Source organism: Temnothorax americanus, unplaced genomic scaffold, assembly GCF_048541705.1.
Source record: "Temnothorax americanus isolate GAGA-0224 unplaced genomic scaffold, ASM4854170v1 Scaffold42, whole genome shotgun sequence".
NCBI classification, from domain to species: domain Eukaryota; kingdom Metazoa; phylum Arthropoda; class Insecta; order Hymenoptera; family Formicidae; genus Temnothorax; species Temnothorax americanus.
In genome coordinates this window covers 1,215,559-1,239,491 of record NW_027509570.1, presented here as the reverse complement: position 1 = coordinate 1,239,491, position 23,933 = coordinate 1,215,559, and the positions used below count along the sequence as shown (strand labels likewise).

The 23,933-nt window shown below is 43.1% G+C and overlaps 1 long non-coding RNA gene across 1 annotated transcript in view; it reads left to right on the top strand.

Moving 5' to 3' along the window:
• The first annotated feature begins 13,997 nt into the window (after positions 1–13,997).
• Positions 13,998–23,933, top strand: part of LOC143903015 (uncharacterized) — a 177,158-nt gene continuing 167,222 nt past the window's right edge. Inside the window, exons 1-3 of the long non-coding RNA XR_013258566.1 lie at positions 13,998–14,175; positions 14,458–14,657; positions 14,917–14,966. This is a non-coding gene — a long non-coding RNA (uncharacterized LOC143903015). The remainder of the gene's footprint in view (positions 14,176–14,457; positions 14,658–14,916; positions 14,967–23,933) is intronic.

Genomic DNA, 23,933 nt, shown 5'->3' with positions numbered 1-23,933 from the left:
CTGACGGATGCTGGTGGATATTCCCGAGATAAGTCGCGTTATGCGTACGACCGTCCGTCGATTTCGACGACCATCGTCGCGGCGCGACCACCGTCGGATGGAAGCATGCAAATCGGCAATCGCGTGCGCAATTGCACACGGATCGGATAGAAATGTCACGCGTCGCTTTTCGCAATGGTTAGACGCGATATGTTATTTTGTGATAATCGCGAAAGTTCTTCTCTTTTAATTGGGGCGAATCGTTTTACATGAGTCAGAAATTGCGATAGAACAAATTATTGCGGCACGGCAATTTATAGTTTAACTATATTTTTTAAGTATAAAAAACCGAACAAAGCTTTCGGACCCACATGTTTATAGGAATATTTTATTCCAAATATAATTTTCTCTAAAACTTTGAAGTTTAATTGACCTGACCTGGAACACCCTGTATATATGTACAAAATATTTACGTATACATATAAACTTATTTTGAAAATAATGCCGAGTAATAAAAGCAATTGCGTAGAATGTAAAATCAAGATGATGAGTTAATCCAATAAGTATATCGATAAATTGTAAAACCTCATTTACGTTTATCGAATTTCTTTTTTTGCCATCGAGCGCTTGATTGATCGACAGCTTAAAGATTAACGTGTCTTTTGGCTTCCTCATAGAGGAAGCTTTGTTTTCGTAAATTCGTATATAAACCTTTGATTGCGTATAAAGTTGGCTTTAATCAACCAAATTTAAAAAAATTATATATAAAATAGGAGTAGAAGAAACCAAAGAAAAGATTGATTTTTGAGTTTTTAATGTCAATATGTTCAGAGTGTTCTAAAACGTCGAAATATTGCATTAAAAAAAATGTCGGTATGTGTGCATGCATGTATGTATGTATGTATGTGCCAAATTTACAGAAATTTTTATAACTCCAGAACTGATCAACCAAATCTTAACGAATTATATATGAAATAGGGGTAAAAAAGACTGAAGAATATAATAGAATTAATAAAAATTGTTAATAATAAAGGGGTTACCGATTTCTGTTAAAAAAAAGTACCAAAAATTTTTAATTTTATTATATATTCTTCAGTCCTCTCTCTCTCTCTCTCTCTCTCTCTCTCTCTCTCTCTCTCTCTCTCTCTCTCCTCTCTTTCTCTATTTCTATTTTATATATAATTCTTTAAGGCCGGTATTCATAGTCGAGCCTTATATTCAAGATCGTTTTAAATATAGTCTTAAGGCGTCATCAGCCAATCAGAGGGCCGTATTAGCATCTTAAGACATCACTTATCACTTCCTCTATGAGGAAACCAAGTGCAAATTTCTAATTTGCACAATTTTTTACATTAGATTGTTTTAAATATACTTTTCTTTATAATTTTGAATGTGCTCACATTGTTTCTTTTGTCATTTATATGACAAATTTATGTCATTGATGTCAATAGATATTCTCGTGTTTTCGTTTTCCTCAATTTTTCCCACTCTCTCGGGTATAGGAAAAATTCAGGCGACTCGCGTCAAACGGGACATGATAAACTAATCTGGTGGCAGCATTCGACTTTGAAAAATCTTCATCCACGCGGTGCTTACGACATTCACGCTTATCTCGTGAATGCATCCACGAGCTCGTCCGGGCCGGACATTAGCATACTTAACGGCCTTTTGTTTGGTTAACTTGAACTACGAAATGTCGCGAGCGCGACACGGTTCGTTAACTTGACCGAATCAAATTACATGAATTTACTGTTCCAACGCCTTCGTGGTATTTCATCGTGGGTCTATAACCGGCGCGAGTTCACATTGCTCTTGGGTGGAAGTTTGACGTTTCGGCGGAATCAATTCTGCTGGAGAGCTGGAAACTTGCTCGGTTTCAACGCATCTCGGAGATAGTCTCGTTAGAGAGTACGGCCGATACCTTCGGGCAGAATGTGTACGAAATAAATTCCACAACGTGTATTCCACGCGAATATTGTTTTGTAAGTATATATCGATATTTTTCTTTTCATTCCTCTCGTATACATTTATAATGAAATCCTGCGTGACTGTACAGTAGCCGAACACCGTTATAATAACGACAGGATGGAATTTTTACTGTAATAAGATTTGTTTGAATAACCTGGTACACGTGGACCCCATTATATATCGATACAATACAATATGCTCGCTTGTATCATAAATATTTATTTACGGAAAAATATGGCGAGATAACTGGAGCACCGAGACAAATGAAAAAATGTAAGAAATAATTTTATGTTGTCCCTAAACTTTTGTATCGTTTTTCACGTTAAAAGTGGATATCAAGCAGTTCAAAACTATCGAGCAATTTAAGGTAAGATTTATTTAATTATAATATTTTAGTTTAACTTTTCCCGTGTCGCTCGTACCATTGTGCACGAGATCGTGCATAAACATTTATTTACGGAAAAATATAGCGAGACAAATGAAAAAATTATAGAAATTAGCAAGAAACAATTTTATATTGCCCCGAAACTTTCGCTTCGTTGTTAAAAATAGATATCGAGCACAATTAAAAAACTATTAAAGAGATTCAATATTTATTCTAATACATACCTACCTCATTTCATTGTTATTAATATTCTCATTAATGTCTCAACGGGACGGACGCCGTGTCAATGAGAAATTCTTCCCGCGTTGCGCGAACGCGCGAAGTTAGTCGCGAATCGCGAAGTCGAATGACGTGATCAAATTTGCAAGTTAACGCTCAATCAGTTCGCTTAGCGTCGCTCCGTGCGCGTGGCCGAATTGCGACCGCTCCGCGTTTCCACGTCTTTTTATCCATCCCGGCCGACTCCCGAGTGCGAAGGAACGTCGGGAGTTGTCGAATCCGGCAACGGGCACGGGGCAACCGTTTCGGGGTGTCGATCGGTGCGCGCGACCGCACCCACCGTCACGGCGATCGCGGTCGGTATACCTGTCGCTTCGCGTTTCACCGGATCGATGTGCGTCGTGCGTCGGGACATCCGACGTTGTCGAAGACGCTCTCGTTTCGCGTGTCTCGCAAACGTATATATACGCTCGCCCGAGCGTGCGGAGTGCCGTCTGTTTACGCAGAGCATCAAGGAGCGTCGAATAACATCGAGACGAGCATCGTGGGACGGAGCACGACTGGCTGTCTTGTTGACATAGGTGATCTCTCGCTTGTGTTTACGATACTCCGAGACTCCGAGTAACGCTCGCTTGCCCGCCATGATTGACGCCACGCCACTTTTCGCGTATTTTCGCGCGGGACACGTCGGGAATGCCGAAGCCAGTGTAGCGTGTGTCGGTTGATCGCGGTCGATCACGTACGGTTTTTCGATATCCGTGACGAATATCGGGTCTCGCCTCACCGTATACATATATCCGACGTTCGTCGAAAAGGTTCCTTACAAGTCACGGGTGCACGGTGCACCTGTCTTCCGCTACTTGCGACTCGCGAGTGTAATTGTGTATCTGGAGCGTCGATCGAATCGGGCGATTGTGCTGATATATTGATCGACGATAGATATTGGCATTTTGAAGCAAAACCGAACTTAATTTAAAGACTTTTGCGCGTCTATTGCAATATTAAAAATCAATAATTCATGAGAAAACACCATTGGGACCATTGGGAATGCCGAGAAGAGTATCGAGTGACCGCCGTATTGCGCGTATAGACACGGCCACTAGTGAATTTTGACCCCTGGACGTAATTGGATTTGGAGATCCCTATCGAGGCCCTAGGCGCGCGCCTGCCGCACCTAATGGAAAGTCCGTCGCTGGTGTTGATTAACGCGAATGTACTTTTCGGTGCCGGTGATAGATATCGTCGATATCGACCGCATTCCGTTGGATCCCGTCCGCGTATGCTGGAAGAACTCGATCGTTTATTGATACGCGCGTGTCGCGTTATTTCGCGAAATGTGATTGAGTGCGTCGCAAGTGCATCGAGGAGCATCGAGGGGCATCGAGGGACCCCGTTGGCCGTAATGGACCATTGAGACAGGGGACTGCCGCTCGTCTACGGTGAGTACGAGTTATTCATGCCCATGCCGTTCGCTGTCGGACTGCTTTGTATAATTTTTTCTTCGCACAATAATGCGAAATTTGCTTGAAGAAGCGTTCTCTTTGTCTTGATTTTTAATATTTACCACTGTGTAAATAATGATGAATCTAATTTCTTTGATTCACAGGGAGAACTTGGGAACTGCGGAAGGCGGATATAAACCATATATTAATAGCGTATACGAAGAGATCCTCTGAGTATATTACCTAAAATATTATTGACTATTGGCCAGCCATTTAAGAGTTATTAACAAAAATAGATTTGAGCATCGTGTATAAACCATTGTGGTAAGACCAAATTCTACAGCAGCGCGGTAAAACGTCAGCTTGTTGAGATGGTTGAGAACGCTGACCCGAGTCAGCCGAGTATGTAGGCCCTATATATTTATGTAAGGGAAAATTAGTTGTTAATTAATATACTTCTTATCCATTAAATTCTTAATGTTATGTTAAGTCTAAAAAGAGTCAATAATTTTGACTATTTAAAAATTTATTTATTTTTCAATGTTTCTTCACTCACAAAACAATTAAAGAATTATTACTTTATAAGAAAAAAAAGCTGGAAGAAAAATTGTCTATACACGATGCTGAAATCCTTCTTTGTTGATAACTCTTAAATGGCCAATAGTTAATAATATTTTAAGTTTTAAGTATAATGATCAGGGGATTCCCCCTTATAAAAACTGTTGATGTATGGTTTATATTCGCGTTCCGCAATTCCCGAGTTCTCCTTGTTAAATAATCTTTCTATTGTCTCAAACAGAAGACAACCTTCGTGGTTATTTTTGGCGTACGGGAAAGACGGTAGCGTTATTGCGCAAAGTGCAATCGCGGGGGTGACGACTTCTGCGTTTTCGCGGAGGATTAAATCATCGATTAGAGCGAGAACGTTACGCACCACGTTGCGGAGTGACCGATGAGTCATTGTCATTAGGCAAACGTAGCTGGAAACGTAATTACTTGGCGCACGAATGGGCGAAGGAGCCCCTCGGTTGTGAGACATTAACGAATCGCGTCGTATGTGCAAATGAAGCGGCGGCGCGCGGCGTGCTGTTCCGCGCGATTCGCCGCCGTTGCAATAATTTGCCTATGGCTCTTCGACGTCGTTTCTCGGCGAAACTCTCTCGCGATATGCTAATTTGGCCGTGTTTCGTTCAAGAACTTTGAAATTTTTCCCGTTCTCGTTCCCTTGCTCCGCCGCCCCTCTCCTCCTCTCTCCTTCCTCCTACTGTTCCGCTCCGCTCTCTGCTATTGTGCCGTTTGCCGTGGTTCTCCGGTCGTTTTATAGCTTCATTAGAAGCGAGGGTTCTCGTTTAATAATTCATCGGGGAAGCTCATCGTGTCGTTCTGCCTCGCTTCGGTCCGTTCTTTGACGAGTAATCGGGAATCTCTCTCTCACGTACTTTGTACGTTGGCGAAAAAGAACGAAAAAGCTTTGTCCAATGAGCGATATCGCGATACACCGCGGCTACGTCATATTAAAATGTGTATATCCAGATGAACAGCCGCCCTCGGGTGTCGTTCGCCTCCGCGAGAAACAAGTTTCGATAAAGGGAATTCGTGCGCTTAATAATTTTGACAGATAAATCGAAGAGCGCTGGAAATAATTTCTTTTCAATGTTATATATACGAAATTGCCGCCAAAATTGTTCGAAAGATAAAATTTACGGGTTTTCAGTACATAATTTAATACTCTAAAGACATTAACAATTCTCTTTGCTTGATATAATTTTTTTCACGCATAATTTTTGACAACGATAAGTCTAGCCCGGGGTTGACGTCATCGGACGCTTGTTATAACTCGCGTTATGAGGTCGTACGAGTAACCGTAAACCAGCGCTGTGTTGCAATAAACCATTGTTGGGCCCTCACGAAGCGCGGAATAGCGAAGTGGAGAGAGGGCGGGACGATGTCTTCTCCGAGGCACGTTTTATCCGGGAACACGTGCTTGCGCGGAGACGGGAGGCGTTGGAAAGAAACCAGCATCCCCGAGATAATTACAAGCGGCTTCCCAAAGCGAGAGTCTCGGATTCAGCCGCCTTGTTTTCAGGTTTCCCCCCAGAGAATCCGGCTGTTTCGAAGGAAATGGTGGCTCGTAAAACAGAAGAAATATCGCCGGACTATTTATCGAATCATTACTGCTCATAGGAATCCAATGACGCGGGGGTTATTCAAAGAGAGAAAGACATTCTTCTCTCCAGCGTGTGCGCGGCACGCGGAAGGAATTCTCGTTCGGAAAAATGGTCGCGCGATCATTACTTCACTTAGGAAAACAAAGTTGCGCTTTTATCACGCAATTATTTCTACGATATGGCTATTCTGAATCTCTTCTGACGAACGTGCCAAGCTTGTCTTTGATCTTCGAAGACATTGTTCCGTCACGCGTAATTTAATTGATCGATTCACATTTATTTATATTATGATTTATTTATAGCTGCGCGATGCAATTATGCCGGAAGAGCACGAGAGATACGCCGGTACATACACACGCGATATACATACGTATAATTGAAACTGAAAAACAGAGATAAATCCAGCGACGATAAAAATTTCACGCGTACCGTTACGCGTGTCAAAGTATTACGCGTTGAATTCTCTGTTGAAGTTTAATTTTATGCGGCTTAATTACTGGGACAAGAGGAGCTTTTAAATTAAACTGCTGAATCAATCAACGCCGGGCGATACGCTGTGTTTTATTCATTCGCGTGGAATGAGCGAGATCGCGGGGATCGGCGAAACATGCCGAAACCGACAAGTTAATACGCTTCGTTTCAAGGTTCATTATCTTCATTATTACGTGTGAAAATTAAAAGTTTCGGAGATTTCTTTCCTGACTTTTTATCGAGAGTCCTCTTGAATGTGTTTCGTCGGTCTCGACCGTGTATACTTTTCGTAACATTTGTCGATATAAGTGTTGAACGTTGAACCGTTACACGAGGAGAGAGGAGTATATATACCATGTGTCAATAAAAAAATATTAACGTGATATATTTTAGAGAATGCCGTGTCTCATTAAATCCGTAGAGAAAGAAACGTTCCTCCCGCGATGTGCGTTCCCTCGAGAGAAATTTTCGAGCATGTACATTTATTGCGAACGGTTCAGGCATAAAGTATCAATTCCGATCTTCTTACGACGTGTTTACGATGCCGGCGGACTAACTTTATGTCTTTCTTACGAATTTTACGAGACGCGCCGCCTCTCCGAGAGTGCGTCGGCGAGTGCTCCATATCGGAGCTGTTGAGCGAGAAGGAAGACGTAGCCCGGCCGAAACATCCTGTATGAACTGTTTGTTACCGCGTTGCTCATGCCGCTCATGCGAGGATAGCCCGTACGAAATTCTGACGCGATTTAGATTACGCCGTTACTGTTATAGCTCGCTCGCGAGACAATAGATTCGCTGGATCGAACGGAATGTGACTGCGTGGAAGATAGATAGTATTGTCGCGTACGGAGGCTATAGCGCGGCGTAATGTTTATCGCGAAATTTATACGATCAGTCTAATATAAGGCACACACGTTTCGAAACGCGCGTCATAAATCTCGATCATTTTGGGAAACACGGTACGAGATTTATGGTGTCGAAAATCTATTTGTTTGTAGTTTATACACTGGCGTCTCGTAATGTACTTGCCTCGCGCGATATATTTTAATTTTAGTAATGTACACACATATGGAATAATAAGTAAGTAAAGATATACGTGTATCTATCTGCCGCTGCATTATTTGATCACGGATATGTATACACAGAGACGGCCCCTTCTATTTCATATTCATAAATTCCCCTCGCGAATCGGCCGCCGCGCCGCGAACATTCGATTAAATATACTGCAATCTCGCGCGCGATCTCACTTTGGCGAACGTCGAATATTTCATATCCACCAATTAGAGCGCTTCTCGGTGATCAAAATGCCGCGTCCAGATAAGCATTTATCAGCTCCGCCGAACGGCTAAACTCGTTTTCCTGCGTCGCGATTAAAATCGCGCGACGCGGCCGCTCGCGCGCTCGCGTGCGAATATTTTCCCGCGCTCACCTCTCGTTCTCGCTATACCGAGTATAATTGAGTTAGCCGTGTGACACATCGTGCCATCCCTTTCCGGTCCACGATGGGCTAGCGCGGCGGGGTGGCGGTGACCGGCGGTGTGGAGGGGGAGGGGGAGGGGGCGGTCGGTTGGTTTGTTCTGCAACGACGATGGAGGTTCGGCCGGTTGGTGCAGCTGCCGCGTGCATTGTCGAGGTCGGGTCGTGCCGATAAAACGCAAACATTTAATTAAAAGATAATCAACTGGATTGCGCGGCGTCCGCTAATGTTGCAGAACGGGAGATAGGGGCCCGGGATACACAATATCGGTTCTTTATGCATATGAGCGTGGCCGGAACCGCGTCGCCGCCGCTCGCCTATGTGATTTAATTTTACACGAATATAAATTCGCGCACACAGAGTCCCGATACGCCGCCATCTCCGCCGCCACCGACCGTCGATAGTTGCCATGCTCACCCGCGCCGAAGCGCGGTTGTGGTGGCGGCAGCGGTGGCGGATATCGAGCCGATTTCCCATCGACTCGTCCGTGACGTACGCGAAGGCAGGAATATGAGATGTAAAAATCAGACTCTGAGACGTAATTTTGGACTTTGTTAGAAAAATATCTCTATCGGAGAAATTTTGTAATAAAATAGTGAAATAGTTTATTTAATTAGTGTCTTTATGGAATAAAAGTGTTAACAACAACACATAGACGTAAAAGCGAAACAATCTGTTGCATTTCGTTCTCTGTCATCTTCTTTCCTATTTCCGGCGCAGCGTCCAATGATCAGGATCGATTCTAACAACGATGCTAAGTCTAGATTGTTGCGACCGTGGCGTGGACGTTCACGGTTAAGGGAGTGCGAAGAAACGGCACGGAAGAGTGACGGCGAAGGGCACGATCGGTCGGGATATTAAGCTCGCGGTCACGTACGCCATTACCGAAGCTAATGCAAAGCTGCCAGTCGTTTTATGCCATCTGTAACCGGATCTCCCTTCGACGACGACGAGCCGTTGCTCCGGTCTGCCTCGGTAAAGTCCTCCTTTCGCCGAATCCCCGCCGATTGCCAATCGATTCGACGTGTCTTCGATTAAAGACCTCTCTCCGCCTCTCTCTTTCCGTTCTACCTTTTCCGCGTTTATTTGTGAGTCTCGTCTCGTTTTGCCCTTCCGAAATTCGGTCTCTCGCTTTCCCCGGCGTCGAGAAGAAAAGTGTCCCGAGATTTTTTGTCCCCTTTCTTTCACCCATTCCCGACGGTTTTTCCACCCTCGATACTGCCCGATTTCGGCAAGTCAGTATTCAGCGTGCGCGATCGTTTTTCTAGAAACGGCGTGATAAAGCCTGTGGTTTATGGGTAAAATTCCTTTTGCCTGAATCCTGGATACGTTGATTTTCTAGGCATATATGTTACGAACGACGTAGACTTATTTCTTCGTTCAAACTGGCGCTATGAATCACGAGTCACTTCCATACCTCTTTTCTACATATCATATACAAATTCACGAAATACTGAAATTTTCTTTGGTGCTTTCCCGCTTTGCCATTATATTATTTTTATCGTTTTATACGACGAGTCTTAACTCATTTGTATCGGAAAACGCTTATATATAAGCCGACAATGTTGCGCGAATTTACAATTCCTTGATGCAAAAAAAGTTTACCGTTTCTTTCATTTATCCATCTCTTTTCAACAGTTAAAAATTCTTTAGATATTCAGAATTGTCTTTAATTTTTTTCTTAAATTAGTTTATTTTATACAACTTGTATCTTTAGAATCCAAATTTATTCATTAAGTTTTTTTCTCGGTTTTTTTTACAAGGATCAAAAGATGAATGTACATTTTACGATTGCAATGATTATAAGATATATTTATTATACTTTATGCGGGCGGTATCCTTTTAAGAGGGATAATCTACCCTTATTTCAACAAATTGCAGCATAACGGACGAACTGCCGACTAATATACGTAAAAGGAGTGCTAACAAATTATTAAGCGAGAACCTATCTCTCGAGCCTTACTCCGATCCTTTTGAGTTACGCGCAAAATCCTTTAACGCCTTAATCGGCGCGTTCATGATTCAAGAATCTGCATCCCTTCGTGAATAAAGTTTGCAGCTTTTTGAAGCCGACTGGACCGACGTTCGTTAGCGTTAACGGAGGTTGATTAACTTTAAATGAAAATTTTGAATAAAAAATACATTTTATATAAATATATACTTTGCTCTGTCTATTTTACATGTATGGAATCATATTCTAGAAAAAAATAGCGTCTCGCTAAGTCGGGGATAGATGAATTAGATTGTCAAAGCTCTCGAAGTCAAGATGAAGACGAAGGGATCACTGGGAGAGCAGCCCGCGCTATTTTGCTCTCCGGCTCTTTGTCAATCACCGACCTGTACGCGCGGTGCAAAGGCGACGGTGACCACCTCCGACAATGGTTGATGGCAGGTTTGATCCCGGGAGCACGATTGTGTGTATAGTGTGCCGCGGGGAGAAAGAGAGACAGAGAGCGAGCGAGGGAGAGAGATGACAATCTCTGAAAGGGGCCCTCAGTGGCGCGACTATTGAAACCGTGCGGCTCCCGCGTTACGCAACGGAACGAAGCGGAGCGGTCGTGACATGCATATGTATGCGTACCGTGGTACACGCGTCGCGATAATATTATATAGACATAATTCGAAAAGAATCGCGCGCGACGCAGGCACGGCGGAGGTTCCCAACGATCTCGGGTTACACGTCATGCGGGTCGGGCGCAACGGACAAACGGACGATGGGACGACGGACAAGCCGGTCGATTGACGATAACGAATGCTAATGGATCGGACGAGCTGATTTACCTTCATTAATCGATTGGTCTTCAAGCAAGCCTGCCTTCGACGTCGCGCGCCTGAGTCATCCGGACGAAGAGCGGATCTGCCCAGGGTTGAGGGTGAGAGGGACGGATACGAGAGAGAAAGAGGGAAAGAATGAAGCGCTGGATGACGCGAGGGTAGCGAACGATAAACCTACAACGAAATCGTCGATGTCCCGACAAAGGCGAGGGTGCTTCTCTACCTCGCGAGGTGCTCTTCTACCTCGCGAAACACAAAATGTAGCGACATATATTGCAAGATTAGCTCTTAAAATTTTTTTAGAAGCACTTCGTTTTATTAATTTATTAAACATATTATATTTTCGGGGTAATAACTATTCCGGAAACCATATAATGATTTGTCAAAGTAATCTTTTGCATTCTCTTATTTCATTAAATACGAACACTATTATATGAGAATTATGAATTTTATTGTTCTCGCGCTAATTTCACAGCGTGCACGGCGATAAACCTACAACGAAATCGCCGATGTCCCGACAAAGGCGAGGGTGCTTCTGTACCTCGCGAGGTGCTCTTCTACCTCGAGAAACACAAAATGTAGCGACATATTTTGCAAGATTAGCCCTTAAAATTTCTTTAGAAGCACTTCATTTTATTAATTTATTAAACATATTATGTTTTCGGGGTAATAACTATTCCGGAAACCATATAATGATTTGTCAAAGTAATCTTTTGCATTCTCTTATTTCATTAAATACGAACACTATTATATGAGAATTATGAATTTTATTGTTCTCGCGCTAATTTCACAGCGTGCACGGCGATAAACCTACAACGAAATCGCCGATGTCCCGACAAAGGCGAGGGTGCTTCTGTACCTCGCGAGGTGCTCCTCTAACCTCGCGAGGTGCTCTTCTACCTCGCGAAACACAAAATGTAGCGAAATATATTGCAAGATTAGCTCTTAAAATTTTTTAGAAGCACTTCGTTTTACTAATTTATTAAACATCTTGCTTGATACACATACACCCGTGCTTCGCTACGGTATGTAACTATAACTTTAAATCTATTTTGACTTTTGAATTATGTTTTGAAGCATTTGTATGGGTAACCTTTGTAAGCAAAAACCAAGTCGATATCTCATCGAGCCTAAAAGATATTGAGGAGAATTTGTGAAAACACATTTTACCTTTTTTCAGCCCGTTAGGGGTTGAATTTCTAGAGGGTGCTTATGGAAGGAATATATATAATTCCCCGATTTTTATTGTTTCTAGGTTTAGGGGTTTGGGATGTGCGTTGATGGGTCAGTCAGTCAGGATATTTGTTTATATATACATATAGATCACTTTTTTAAATTTAAATTAGATCGAATTGTTTAATAATTATTTCAAAGAAAGACAACATAAAATGTAAGTTTTACTCTGTATGTCATGAGAAAAGATATGTGAAAACGAAATTATATCGATTTTATATCAAACGCACGTAAAAAGAAATTTATTGATTATATCAAGAGACACACACGGTAGCGAAGTACACGCGGTTTCTTCTTACGCGAAACGTATTTACTGCTTAAGAATAGAATTGGGTATATATAACTAAACGATTCCGATCTGAATCCATAATTCCGAAAAGTTCCATAATTCACGCTCGGAATAAAGAAATAAGCGAGCAAAGAGCCGACCGCGCGAAAACTTGCGATACTTTTCTTCATTTTGAATTACTTTATTATTTTAAAATCATTTCTTACTCAGATCGAAATATTAATGAGAAAAGAATTATCGTCTCAGGCAATGCGCTAATACGGGTCCATGAAACAATGCGAAGAATATGCGATAATAGCCCATTTATCGAAATACAAAAATCGAATGTTCGGAATAATCGGCGTATTGGCGTACATTAATTCTGTAGGTAGATATATTAAACATCATTAAATATTATAAAGAAACAAGCGAGCAATGAAGCCGACCGCCGCGAAAGCTCGCGTTACTATTCTTCATTTAAATTATTTTAATCGTCTCTCTTAGTCTCTTTCCCAGATCGAAATATTATTATTGAGAGAGGGATTATATCGTGCAATATGCTAATATGGATCCGCGAAACATCGCGGAAGATATGTGATAATTAATTAACAGCCCATTTATCGTAATACAAGAAACGGAATATATATTATTCGGCGTACACCACGTTAATTCTTCTTAAAGAATTGCAGCGTTCTTTATTAACCATCGGGATTATATCCCGTTTGCACAATCGACGCTAATTCTCGCTGTTCGCGACTCACGAATGTTGGCGAAGCCGCTGGTCGTTGCGCAGCAGGCACGCGCCTCACGCGCGTTTACAGAAAGTCGAGTCGAGAAAGATGAATACAGAATTAATATAATACGCCGAATATTCCGTTTCTCGTAATTCCGTTCCGATTATTCATTGACACATCGAATAATCTGGCCGTCACTTTCGCATTTTGAGAACGGCGTATAGTAGGTACGCGATAATCGTCGATCCACCCTGCGTTCCGTAACGCGCATATGCGCGCATTTGTCTATAATATACGCAACGTTTACTATAGAAAATAGTCTATACTATACTGATCGTTTACTATAGAAAATGCACGCGTTACGGAACGTGGCCTTAATGTGACGGAATATGTGAATCGCGTGATTTAGAATATAAATGAAGCGCGATGATGTGTGATGGTGTGTCGACCGTTTAATTGCATTGGTCGTTGTGAAATTCTCGCGGAATTTGCGCGCTCGAGCGTATGATGTATGATGGCCAAAGCATGACATATGACAGTCGTAGTCGTGGACGTAAAGTAATGCACAAGCTTTGGCGTATCCTGATTTGTCAGGTCGAGGCGTCGAGGACTACGACCGTCGTGTATCGCTACGCCATGTTATATGTGCTTTGGCCGTAAATCTTCGAACGGTTTGCTCGTTTCAATTCGGCTGTTGACGGCGTTGATTCGACTCGCGTCGTAGCTGCGCGGCGTCGGTACGAAGTTAGCCGCGCTCAGCGAGAAAAGCAGCGGTGAATCGTCGGATTTAAATAATAGAAGTGCGCTGTAGAACGCAGATCGTTTCATCTAGGCATCGTGTCTAACAAAGTGTCGTGATCGTATGATTACAGATATAACCTCATTCTCGATCGCGATATATTGGACAGCGGTTCCGTGAGCGGCTTCTGTGCAACGGAAAGAGGACTGGGTGGAGGAGGAGGAGGAGGAGAAGAAGGAGGCCTGACAACCTAACCCTGTTCTGAGAGGAGGAGGAGGCCTAGCAAAGGCATCGGGCTTTGACGGAGCAACCCTGCGGTGAGTATTATTTCTTATCTTGAAATTAATAGTTCTTTCTCATTTACTCTTGAGCCGTTTTATCTGGATAAGTTAGAAATAATTAGAAAAAAGCGTAAAATCTAAAATTTTAATAAGAGATTCTTGTAAAGATAATTCTTGTAAAAATTTTTTTCCGAAAAAAATAGGTAATTATATTAAATATTTAATTGTGTGAAAGCCAAATTAGACGCGCGTAAAAAGTATTTTTTGAAACGTTATTTTGGGCATCTCTAATTTGAATCTTTCGTTTTTTTGTTACAGTAATACGCAGATCGTTTAATCTCGGGAGTGTTGATTTGTTCGTGATCGCGAAATATTAAACAACGCGAGTGTCCGCGAGTGTCCGCGAGTGTCCTGTGCAACGGAAAGAGAAGGAGGAGAAGGCTTGACAACACATCAGACGTTCTGAGAGGAGGAGGAGGCCTGGCAAAGGCATCGGGCCCCAGCGGAGCAACTTTGGGGTGAGTATTATTTCTTTTATCTTAAAAAATAGTTTTTTCCCATTTTTTTATTCGAGCTGTTTTATTTCGATAAGTTAGAAATAATTAGAGAAAGCTTTTTATAAAAGTTTATTCTCATAAAGGTTTTTCCTGGGGAAATAGATAATTATATTAGAGTAAATTTAATTAAAAGGCGAATTAGACGCGTGTAAAAATTATTTTTTGAAACATTGATTATTTTGAGCGTCTATTTAATGTGAATTTTTTATTTTTGTTACAGAATCATCGCAGCTACGTGGCAGAATAACTCCGCTCGTTGCGCATTGGTCGGTGAGTACACGGGGCTACTTCTCGCGGGGTTTACTACAGACAGGTCAATAAACTCCTTTCGCCTATCGACAGGCGAATTCCACGGTGGGCGGCGAGCGGGAGAAAAGGTCCTCTTAAAACGTCGAAATTAAATTCCGCCGGGGGTGAAACGCGCCTCTCGGTTTAAGGCTCACCCTTACAGCCGTTCCCGTTGGGTTGCGCGCGCTACTTATTTCCCGCAATCCTCGGTTGCGTAGTGCGTTCTTATTTCCTTTTTTCTATTCTGCCTTCAATTTCTTTCCCTCGTGCATCCCTTAAAGGAGGGGCGGTCTTTTCGCACAACGGAGCTTTTTCCCTCCTGGACGATACGAGGAAAAATATATACGCGCCGTTAAACGGTCACGACGACGCCCGTCCGCCCATCCTGGAGGAGTTCTCCATTAAGTGCCCTACGAAAAAGCTCGCGTGCGGTCATAGAGGATGGCGGTGATACGTTTTCAGCATTTTCGGCTATCTCTTCACGTGTAATGCTACGCGGACTTCCGTCTTCCGTCTGGAAGGCAGCTCGCAAGATTCTCGGTGCTCGTTTTCGTTTGAGAGTCGTATAGTAAGTAATTGCGTGGCGAAGCTTTGCAGGACCGTCGGGTTAACCGAGAGGCGATATCCTTCTTCTTTCTCTCTTTCTCTCTTCTCCTTTTCTCTTTCTCTCCTCCTTTTGTAGCCAGTCTCATCGTCTCTGCAAAGGTAAATAGGTATTGGAAATTCAATTATTGAGCCTGCTTTCCTGTCGGCCTTCGTTATTTTTAATGAACGAGCACTTATTAGAACGGGGACGAAGAAGCATGTCGGGGGGGAAGAAAAGTATATGATCTTGCAGGATCACGGCTCTGCGCTCTTTGTACCGCGATACTCTATATAGGAGCAACGGTTATCGAGTCGATAACGAGATCCATCCCCGTGAAAATTCGACGTATTCGCGTAATCTCGTAGGAGCACAAAGAATTGTATCAAATGCGGATAAGGTACAAGAATATTTATGCGGACCTTTTTTTCCGTGCTCCTTCCCTCTCGCCTTTCCCCAATAGAAATGCAGTAAAAGGCAAAAGTACTTTCTTTCCATGAAATCCATTGATTCTGTAATATCGTGATTGAAGTCTCCTCCGCCGCGGGACGAATTAAAGCTCTAAAAGCCGCGACTTCGCGTAGCAAGTCCTTCCGCGTTTTACGCTCATCTATTCGCTATTGATTTCCTCGCTGCTTTGATATGGGCGATGAGTAACGGCGAGAATATTCTACGAGTGTAATTTATCGCCAATAAATCTTTATTGATTTCGTTAGTACAGTCTTTCAAAAAGATTCTTAGAAGTCTGCTCCGTGGTTACACCCAGCATTGCTCTCGCGATGTTAATAAATTGATCTAATGCAATTCTCGGTACTTTAATTGTTTCTAGGTAGCGCGAAAACGATTAACCGCGATATTCAATCTTTCTTTATTCAATAGAACTTTTCTTTGCGCGCACGCGCGATATGCTAACGCATGAATGCACTTAGACCTGATGACTCGCAATCGATGAAGACATTCTTGATTATATTTCCCGAGGCGCGTTTTTACGACGAGCAAATTGACGATAACGATTGTCAATTATCGAGTGGCCTCAAAGAATGCGCGAAAAGGAAACGGACGTTGTATTTTTACGCTTTACGAGGTTCCGACAAGGCATGGCGACGCGGAGACAATAGAAAACCGTTGCGCAATGTGCAATCGAGTGGCATAGGCAATAAAGAGTCACGACCCATGATAAACATTCCCTGAAATAGAATGATTATTTATTACTTCCCATCGATAATGGCGGCCCCGCGCTCTTCGAGCGCTATTAATTATCGGGGACCGACGGTTTTACGATATTTCGCTGCCGTTTGCAGGGATGTTTCTTCACCGGGGATAACGCATACGAACCGGATGCGCGCGGATGCATCCGAGCGTAAACCTAAGATCGATCGGAGCTCATACTGCGGAATTTCTTCCCAGGATGGTAATTACGGGATTCCTTCTTTTGTTACGTCCTGCAGCTACGGCAATTGCTATCGTAATAATGAGTTTTACGTAATTTGCCGAGGGATACTCTACTAACATCTAAATTAGGAATAATAGCGGGGGGGGGCGGGTTAAATGGAGTATCGAGGACTATAATGATCGACTGCCGCGCGAAGAGCTTTATCGGCCTTTGACGCGTCACGTATCTCGAATAACTAAATATTATTATTACTATCTTTTGATCGCAATTCTGTCGACGTGAACAATCCACTTTGTATCCGTAAACATACAGTAGTGATCTTATCGTAATTAATGTCTAAGCTGGTTAATATTTTTTTCTGGAATAATTCAAAAGTATAGATTTTTATTTTTAAAATACGTCAGGGGTAAATAGAAACTAAAAATGATTTTAAAAATGTGATAGGAATGAAAATTTGTCGTGATATATACTTCTCTTAGAATGGGGTACCACGTGCTCCAAACATGCGACCAAACAGGATGCGCGGAATCGTTCGAGCATGGTAAGACCGATAGCGATGTGCTCTCCTTCGTAGCGGTTTTTCAAGCGGACCCGCTGGGCGCTGGGCGTTTCACGGTCGCGCGACGCCAGACTTTGAGCTCGGCCGTGGTCTGGTCCATCGGCCCATTACCAGCTTGGCACGTTGAACGCCCTCGTAAATCACCGAAGTGGCTGCTCGCGTTTGTTGCCGCGATTTCTTGCCGCGCGCGGTGGAGAGATCTTTCGGGCTCGTGTGTGTGTACGCGCGCGATCGCGTCACAGAAAATCATTTGAACTGTGTCCCGGCTCGCTCGCGACGAAATGTTTATATTCGTGCACGCTTGGCTTTTACGGCTTGATTCCGTGGCCGCCTGGTACAAGTTACGGCAAAGGATCGCTCATATTGTCCTCACGTTGGACATTTAAGCGACATTTGTTTAACCGTGCACATAATTCTAGTTTCTTTGGATCATGCAACGTTGCTCTCTCTCGCTCTACCGCTTTGCGTTTCTTGTCACGAAATGAGAAAATAACATATAACATGCCATAAATTACGCAGACTGACTATAATATAAAGCACGTCAATATCAGTTTTATTTTGAGTTGGAGGCACTTAAGAAATTGTAGAGAAGATTGAATGTATGTGTGCGTACGTGTACATAAAAAGTGTACATCAAATATATGAGAATAGGGACCTATAGCATTTAGCATGGTTGAATTTACACGAAAGGTGCTAATAGCCAGGTTATTATAGATCTGCGGTGCAAGATAAAAGATAACAACATACCAAAACGCTAGCACGAAGAATATAGCCACAGATTTTGGCACGCGACGTAGCCGCGTCTTATCGCAAACGTATATACTTATTGCGAGATAACGCGAGTCTGGCGACTCGAACGATGAGATAACTCGACGGCATCAAGGCATATCTAAACATTGGACACGATGAACGGGAAGAAGGTATAAGAGGTGTGGGCACGATAAATACTGATGTTACGGGAAAGGTCCATTCCGCGCGCCGCGCCGTTGGAGCGTGATGCGTGTCGAGCATTCGGCGCAACGCGAAACCGCGTTGGGGCCGACTCCGCGATGACTATCTTTATACATTGCACCGTTGGAGTTTTCGTCCCGCGGCCGCCGCATCGGTAGTCCCTTCCGCCCGTCCTTGCCTTCCCATCTCGTTCCTCGAAACCATAGATCAGCCCGAGACCACGGTTCTCTCCTCAGGTATATTATCCGCGTGTTTGTGGCGCGCTAAAAATACCGAAACCCCGAAAACGGGCGTTAAGATAGCGCTGGGCGTGACCGAGTCTGGGGGTCTGCAGGCGAACCGCGCTTAAAGAAGGGTTACGACGAAGTAATGACCCATACGGGGGGGCGAAATTGGACGCAGACGAAAGGGCGAGGGTGGTGCCGGCGGTTTCTTTTTTTTTCCTTGCTGCACGCACTGACGATAGACCACTACATTACAATGGCCGAAGCATAAGAAATGGAAAATCAATATCGCCTTTTTTCGCGCATTCTCTCCTTTTGTTAGATTATCGATCAGTCTGTTTTCCATGTCGCATCCCCTAGCTAGAGATATATTGCTGATTTATACGAGATCTTTAGCCATTGTTATTCAAAAGTAAGACGTGTATTAAGTATTGCAGCCTGCATTTAAGTAGCAAATTGAATTTGTTCTCCGACGAAATTCAATAGCTCTATTTTTCCCTCTGCTCCTCTTTTCTCCGCTCAAGGATTAATTATTTCAATATAATTCCGTGTCGCAAAGAAACTCGATCGGCGATACCTTTTCTACGTACAGTAGCCATTAAAAATGATCGGAAAAGGAATGCGAACAGGGTGGCAGTGAGAGTGAATACATCGAGGAATATGCCAGTAATTTGATCGAGAAACTTCTCTCGATCGCACTATAAAAAAACCATCGCCAACTATTCGCGCTACGAATAGCTTTATCGCAGGTGTTGGCAGAAAACTTTCTATAGATTCGCGTCCAATCGCTTTTTTCTTTCTTTTTTTTGAATATCACTTATAAATACTTCGTGCCGTTTGAGTCGTTCTCGTTCTCACCGTCGCTTTCTTTTATTGCGACAATTTTGCCGATATAATGAGTCCTACAGAAAGATTCTTTTGACACGCCGGACGAAGTGTGTGAATAATTTAGAAAAGGCGCTTGGAAAAATATTTTTGATCGGTGGAGGCCCCAATGCCTGAGTGCCGTCTCTCATAATTTTCCCCCGCCTTCCCTATCGCGCATAACTTGAAAGTTACCCCAGCAAGCTTTTCCCCTTTTAACATTTTTCTCTTCCATTCGAACTCTTAACTGCTGCGAAGTCCCCGTTCCACGCCGCGTGGTGTTTTGAATCGCGGCGATAAGAGTTACGACGTTTGCGTTTCTCCCAGTCGCCGAAGCGACGTCTCGCGACAGCTCCGTCGACGATAGCCGATACCATCAACATCGTCGATGTCGCTGATGGAGTGCGAAAAGTCATTCTTGTGAAAATATACGCAGATTCTTCCCGTTTGTGGATTTGTTGAGGAAAAGAACGGAGAATGAAGGAAAGTGATTGGGCCTTTTTTTTTCGAAGCTGTTTAAATATCTTCTCTACAAACGAATTAATCTTATACATTGAAATTAGCACTTTTTTCAGAATTTTCCAACAATTGATAAAATTTAGTCTCTCTTTTATGTGTATAAATATAAATAACTAGCTGGTTACCCGGGCTTCGCTAAGGAGGACATATGTAATAAGACACGCAAATAGTCTCTCTCTCTCTCTCTCTCTCTCTCTCTCTCTTTCTTTCTCTTTCTCTCTCTTTGTTCATTTTTTATTTGTATTTTTTTTTTATTTTAATTCTATTCTTATTTATTTTTGCTATGTATTATTCTGCAGTCTTTATATATTATTGTATCAAGATTTGCCTAAAGTCTCGACTAGGGCATAAATATAATCAAATCAAATCAAATCAAATCTTTCTTTCTCTCGCTTTCTCTCTCTTTCTTTCTCTCTCTTTCTCTTTCTCTCTCTCTTTCTCTCTTTCTTTCTCTCTCTCTCTCTTTCTCTCTAAAATGCTGTAAATTGAAAAATACTACTTTTTTATCTACTGAAGTTCAATTCCGTCGTATACAATTCTTTGAGATTCACTAAATTATTTCCTAAAAAATTGGAAATATTTCGTAACCGATTTTCAAAAAGATACCGGTTCCCAAAAAAATCGGTAACAAAAAACTATACACATAGTGGCACTCCCCGGAAAATTCTACCCCTATTTCATATACTTTTGGTAAAAATTCGGTTCAGGGGTTTGGGCTGGGCGTTGATGAGTCAGTGAGTGAGTGAGTCAGTCAGGACATCTTCCTTTATATATATAGATTGGCTTTAAAATTTGTAATTTATATTTGTTGCGCAATGTTCGTAAAATAACTGTAGAAGCAACGTGAGCTTTGTGAGATATTAGATAAGCACAGTTCAAAGCGAGGGGTATACTTTGACAAGCAATAAAAACTTTTCGGGTGTAAAAGCGGTAAAAGACGCTTTAAAAGACGCTCGTAAATTTGAAAATAATTTGAGGCATTAAGGAAGCCGTAAAGAGGCGGTTTCGCCAAACAATTTTACCGGAAACGACATTACAATCAAAGCGGGAAGGCGGGGACGTCTGAAGTTTTCCCTATAGCAATATCTACCCCGGCGGCGAATTAAAATTTATGCGCCGAGACGCCGGAGTCTCGGACAAACAATTCTTAAAGTGCTGGAACGTGTCTCCGTTGTATTCGTGTCGCCACGTCGCTTCGCTGAAATTTACCTTAATAAGAGCAGTATTCCTTCTTGGTGGTGAACGACTTCTGCGGCCATTGACGTTCGCTAAGACGCTATTAATACCATCTCGCGCAGAGAGAGCCCCGCGTGCTTGTAGATTCCTCTGTGATGAGAGATAGGTAGCCGCGGGGCGACATACTTTACTCGTGTGTGCTTTTGAATTCTCGCATCGCGCGACTTAAAACGAGTCGCGCGATGACATCGCGTAAATTGTATCCTTCGTAAATGTCTACGCAACGAGAACGCAATGCTTAACGACGGGTAACTGCCATCGGCCGGCATTATTATGACTTTAAGAAGCGTTAAAAGAGGTTTCTCTCGGCTCCTCGTTTTCCTTTCTCGGCCTTGTCCGGGAATTTATGCGAGGGAGCGTCGTGACGCTCCGCGCCCCGGTCGGAGCAACCACCCTCGCGCGAAGGTAACCTCCCTGTTCCGGCGACTTTGGGAGCACCTCCAAGTATATTTCTGGGTCAGAGTGGCGAGAGAACCCTGTTGATATATACCGCGCGGTTACGCTGGAAGGTAGAGAAGGGAGGAGTGGGGAATATATAGCGGGTGTGGGCGAAGAGAAACGGAGAAAAAGAGGTGAGGGTTTTTCTCGGGACCCTCTCGGAGGGTTGAGGGAGAGAATGGGTACTTCCGCGGACAGAGACGGAGAATAAATATAACGTACGCACACGTATCACTCCGCGATACACGCCGCGCGCGCTTCTGCCTTTCTTCTTCTCCACGGAGGCCATCATTTCCAGAACTCTGGTTCCCTTGTAAACGGGGAGCTGGGGATCCGCGTGATGCATGCGGGCTATTTGCAGTGGAAAAAAAGGAGAAAAATAAAAAGGGGCCGGCGTGCTCTGTCCCACATTTTTGACGGGTCGCTGGATACGCGTATCACCCTCTCCCTCCGCCGCTTTTTGTCCGTTTCTTTCCCTCTGTTCTCTACCTCCTCTGGAGCGTGTATGAAGATAATGCGCCTGCTATCGCGTACGGGCGAGATTCGGCGTTCCGATTAAACCGTTACGTATACCGCGACTTTGATTTTATGTTTACACAGTTATTCCGTAATTAGAAAGTGACGACTTTTATCTCGTTTGCACGAGAAAACGCGAACGCGCGTCTTTTGTACATCATCTTTACGATACAAGTGATATAATAGAATGTTAGTGACAATCGGTTATAGTTAATGAAGTTAGTTTACAAGGAATACCTATGTCTGTCACATGAAATATGAAAATTTTATTATCTCATTAACTGCCCTATAATTTTGCATTCAAATATATATTTTATTTTTGTGTAAAGTTTGTATAAATTTTCGAATGAAAGAGGAAAAAAATAATATAGAAAATGAGATTAGAAGTGAACATTAATGGAGATTTTGATTATATATATATATATATATATATATATAGAAAAGAGAAAGTATAAATAAATTAACGTTTTACAAGGACATTGTCACTAGTAGGCACTACTGTCACCGCCGTAATTCAGAAACGTTAAACACGACATGACTCATTGCTCACGAAGCGATTCGATACTTGATAAAAATTTCATGTAATCGGCAGCTCGATAATCGACACTCTCTACACCGCTGCACCGCTGCTCGAAAAATACTTTATCGTCAGTATATAGGCAGGCGCCAGCCTCGTTCATCGTTAATGCTCGTTAATGCCCATCTTTCAAGCCTCGTCAATGCCTCGGGACGCGCGCTCGATCGAGCCAAGTTGCGCTAAAAGGCAAAGACGCGAGACTGACTCGCGGGATTAAATATTCACATCGTTATACCGCGCTCGCTCGTAAGTCGTTGGTGAAGCGTTGGTTATTACCTGTCACTTGGTGTAAAATCATTTTAGAATTTCAATAACCGGCTTTCGCCCACCCTGTATGCCGATCTACCGGCCAGTCGTTCTCTCGTGGGGAGGGTCTCTCTCTCTCTCTCTCTCTCTCTCTCTCTCTCTCTTTACGGCACGGGGTGAGATCCCTTGTATCGGCCGGCAGGGCTAATGGCAATTCCGAACGGACTTCAAACGCAACGTGCGGCCAGCACATATGCGAGCCGCGTATACGATAGGCGAGACGCGGCGCACGGCGCGGCATACGACGCGGCTAGTAATTATATTGGCGGCCGATGGGCATCGCCTTTGACCGACTCGATTGCACGGTAAGCAGACCGCGAAGGAAATTACCGAGCGATCGACGTTGCCGTGATGGACCCGTGGCCTGGGTCAGTACGCGCTGAGGGCCTGATGGACGTTTATGAATAGCAAAAATAACTGAAGCTTTCTCGGAAGACATTGCGGATATATTAAAACGATGATCGATGATTAATATGGTAACAAGAATAATTGTCTGTCAATTATCTATTTTTCTGTCCATCTTCGGATTGTACAGAAAGCAGAAAGTTTATATTTGATATCAAATTTTCATGCGGCGAATTTGTTCTACGTGGAAAGAATAAGCGCATTAATATATCCTATTAAAATATTTCTTATCGTAATTTCTAAAGCGCGCATATGGTAACGTTAGGAAGAGAATATGATCGAAATCAGTTCGCATAGCGTGCTTAGTGAAACGAACGAGTCATATTCGCGTATCGCGAAATGTGCACATGCACAGCTTATTTTACGTGCTCACATCTA